This window comes from Alligator sinensis, unplaced genomic scaffold (assembly GCF_000455745.1).
Source record: "Alligator sinensis unplaced genomic scaffold, ASM45574v1 scaffold337_1, whole genome shotgun sequence".
NCBI lineage: Eukaryota > Metazoa > Chordata > Crocodylia > Alligatoridae > Alligator > Alligator sinensis.
The window spans coordinates 3,279,977-3,284,376 of NW_005841927.1; positions in this window are offsets into that span (position 1 = coordinate 3,279,977).

Below are 4,400 nucleotides of genomic sequence, written 5' to 3' on the forward strand. Positions count from 1 at the left end.
GCCGTTCATTTCAAGAATCTCATTTTAGCACGTTCTGTGGCAGTAGCTGCTATAAAAATGAGAGATTCATTTTTGTTTCTGAGTTAAATAGCGCTCCCCCTTTACAGGGGAAATATTCAGTATTATTTTGAATGTCATGTGGAATATGAGAGGATTGTCATCTATGACACATTACATATTCTTAATGTCTCATGACATTTTAACTTGTTGGATTTGCAGCCTCCTCAGATGAAAGGAATGGTATAGTCGATCTCAATCAAGGCAACCCTCATAATCTTCTATTGAGCATGTCAGGCCATCTGAAACACAAAGGCTGTAGCTATCTGCAACAGCCAGTACCACCGCTGTGCAGCCATTGCCATCCAGCAGATATCAAGTTAGATGGTTCTGTTAAGAGCTGTTCCAGGTCAACCACCGTGGATTTTTTTTGTTTGTTTCTTATTCCTTTCAGACTGTCATATTTTTGGAAGATTGAAACAATGTCATCTGGACTCACTGTTCTATTCAGTTCCAATCTGCTTCTTCCCTAAACATTTGCTTTCCCCGTCCCTTTTCAGGGACCCATCACACAAAGATCCTACCACAAGAAGTTATCATTCTGTTGTTTCCCACAGCCATATAATTCAGGAGAAAAAGCTTTCATCATTCTCTACCTCAGTCTTCAAAGAGAAAGAAGATGAAGAACTGCTTTGGATTTAGATTAAAGTACATTCACTTGACACCACAAGTTTAGGAATGCCATCCCTAACCTGAGTAATCCATTCCCCAGATTTACAAAATTGGTTCACACCTCTTGAACTTCAAGATTCATATCCACATCATGGATTTCAGTCCAAGAAGTTCATAGGAGATTTTGTAGTGGCAATACAAAACATGTTTGATAAAGAGTTCTTCCATTAAACTCATGAACAGTCCCAAAGGTGTTTGTGAAACATGTAGCAGTTGTTGTGGTGTCCTTCACAACAGGACACTGGAGTTTACCTTTCCTCAGTGATAGGATGATTCTGGGTATGGCTTCTCAACAAGTTTTTTTGTTATATTTGCCAACAGTTTGCCAATGTGGGGCTCAGAATAAACAAAAAGACACCTCTGTTGAGTCCATCATGAGAAATCTTACAGGAACTCTTCTGAATTCCATCATAGCATATCTACCTTGACACAGATTTGTGATCATGACATACACTATAACTCATTACAGGACAACCCTCACACAGCAAGAACATGGCTGAGAGTTATGAGTATGGTTTCATGCATATTCATTACTCATGCAAGATTTGATCTGTGCAAGGCTGGCTGAAGCTTATTTACACTCCAACTCCATCCCAGTGAGGATTTTTAGATGTGTGCTCTCTTCACGGATGGAAAAATCCTTGCAAGAATGTCTTATTTGCACTTCTTCGCATTATTAACTTTGGTGGTCAAAACTGAGGAGCACCCTGAGATAATAGTTAAACTCAAGGTTGTAATCAGATGAAGAATCTCATCTGTGCACATATTTTGGAATTCAGAGCTGTTCATCTAGTATGCCTAGCATTCTTACATTTAATCCAAGACAAGTCAATACAGGTGATGACAGAACGCTACTACTGTGTGTTATATAAGCAGACAAGGAGGAGCCAAATCGTCTCCTCTAAGTCAGGAAGCAATACAGCTGTGGGAGTGGTGCATCAAATGTGAAGTATCTGTCACTGCGCTATATAGCAGAACTAACGAACAACCTTGCAGATTGGCTACACAGACATTATTGGCTGAGCAGACTGCAAGCACAAATGGTCTATAAAGAATGACTTTTTTCAGCAAGTTTTCCGAAGCAGCATCAGCCAGGTCCAGAAGAGAACAAAAATTAAACATCTTTTGTTCAAAAGGAGCCATTCATAGGTGTCTATCAAATCTCTTTCCTAACTCAATGGTTTTAAGGTTTGATGTACTTTTACCCATTGATCCCCTTAAAACCACATATTTTAACCAGACTTAAGGGGACGCTGCAATGATATTATTTCCACTAATTATTTAAGAATCGCTTGGCCCAGGCAATTTTGGTTCCCAGACAGGTGAAGATTGTCAATATATGCTATAGTAATGCCTTTCATTTCAATTTTAATTTCTTAAGATAAAAGACAGTTCATCCAGATCCAACATTTCTCTTCCTTTCAGCTTTAATGCTTAGTGCTTAACTGATGTGAGAGAAGTTTTGCTTCAGGGATGTCTAGAATATTTTGATTAATAGTAGGAAAGACTCTGAAAGGTCTACTTATGATGTTAAATGGAAAAAATTTACCATTTGGGCTCAACAGCATCATGTTTCACCTTTTCCAGTGGATGTTCCACACATTTTAAGTTGCCTGCTCTTGCTAAAATCAACTAGACTTCCTGTTAGCTTCATAGCTCTCTTAGCTACAGCTTGCCTGTCACCCATACATTCAAAATCATAGAGTATTTTCACACTTTATATTATCTAGGAGTATTCAAAAGGTTTAGTGAATTTATTCTTTACAGTTAGAGAGCTCATTTTCTCATAGGATCTTAATACAGTATTAGTGAATTCAACAAGTTCTTTATTTGGGAAAAAATACTGATAATTACTTCAGCTCCTAGCATGGGAAAAATTCAAGCTTTAATGGTAGGTCCTTCTTATACCATTTTTCTTAAAGATAAGGTCTTTCCAAGTTTTTGCCTAAAGTAATTTAATATTTTAATACTAATCAGACCATTAATTTACTTGCCCATCATCTACATCATTTACTTGCTCCAAACCTTATTATAGGGATTCTGAAAGAAAATTACAATTTTTTAAATAAAAATAGTATCCTCTGGAGACCAAACTATTTTAAGTTTTTTTAAATATATTAGTTAGTCTATAGTAGAAGAGTGAAAGGAAAGGTAATTTCTTCCCAGATAGATTTTAGTGTATGAGACCATGCTGTTGAATAGCTAAATTTTATTCCCCTGTTCAGATTAAGTCTTAATCTAGTAGATAGGTGGCTTTCTTTAGCTGAAATTCCTAGAGCTACCTCTTGGAGTTCATTCCATCCATTCATGCTTGGATGGTTACATTTGCTTAAGCAAAGTGGTTCTTCATGCATTGTTTGGCTATGATTCCAATTGGCTGTTTTCTAGCATGAAGTTACTGGGAGTCACCAAGAGCAGGATATGTAGACAACCATTCAAAAAAGAAAAAGTTTTTACTTACACTAATCACATTTTTTTAGAAGAGTTTTCAAGATATATTCTGCAACCAACCCTTCCCTGGTATAACAGGGTCCATAGTTGTAAGGGTTTTTGCAGGCAAAGAAACTGAATAACAACTTGTCCTACTTCTCTTTTTCATGTCTTTGGGAAGGGAGAAGGGAGCTCAGATTCAAGAATGGGTACACAGTGGGCACGTCTACACGTCCATTAATGTGACATTGTTATTGCGCATTAAGTTTAGTACTTCTAATACTGTGAGTAGCGCCAGTGCACAGTCTTTTTTGTGCTCCTTAATGTACAGTAGACTAATTCTAATGCACATTAGCACGGCTTTTGCCATGACACACGAATGCACAATAGAATTAGTCTACTGTGCCTTAAGCATCTTGTAGGCACGCCCAGTCTCGTGAGGTCCCTGACTAGAACATACAGACAAAACAACTGAACATTTACTCTAAAGTACAGGAGTGTTACTTGCCAACCCAAGCCTGCCACTTTTTGTGTGGATGGCAGACAAAGAAAAAATCACTTTGTTTGCACTTAATACTTAACATAAGTTTCACAAACATCCCAAATATTTTATGTTTCTGAAACATAAGTTACAGGCTAATCACACACCCTGGGTTAAATTCTGTGTCAGAGTCATTAGCCAAGAGTCAAATTTACCCCAATTAATGTTTTTATTGAATAAAATACTGCAAAATTTGACCCTACGCTAAAAGGTAAAAAATAATCTGTATAATGTATCTGCCAGTGCTGAAAAAGAATAGACACAATAAAAGAATAGTATAGGAAACTGTAATAGAAATACTATTGTAACTTCAGTTTCCTGATACTTTAGTGTTAGCTTGTAAACATTTTTGTAGTACAAGTGAAAGAATACTAGATTCGTGAGAGACAGTTCAAGTTGTGTCTAAAAATAAGACATGTCATCTGTCACATAATATGGAGTGGCAACAGAATGGGAAAAAATATTTTAGCTAGAAATTTTGTTTCAAAGAAAACTACTACTGCACCTGACTTATTTTCTCCTTCAATGCTGTTAAATTTGTTTTGCAATGTTACATTTAAGAATGTAACAACATTAACAACCTCGCTAAGTAGTCAATAACAACATGAAGGATCTGTTACTATGACATTACTAAGTCTTGGTTTTTTATTTAAAACTTTGTCTCTGATCCTGCAAAGTTGTGTGCATGTGTTTGAGTTCA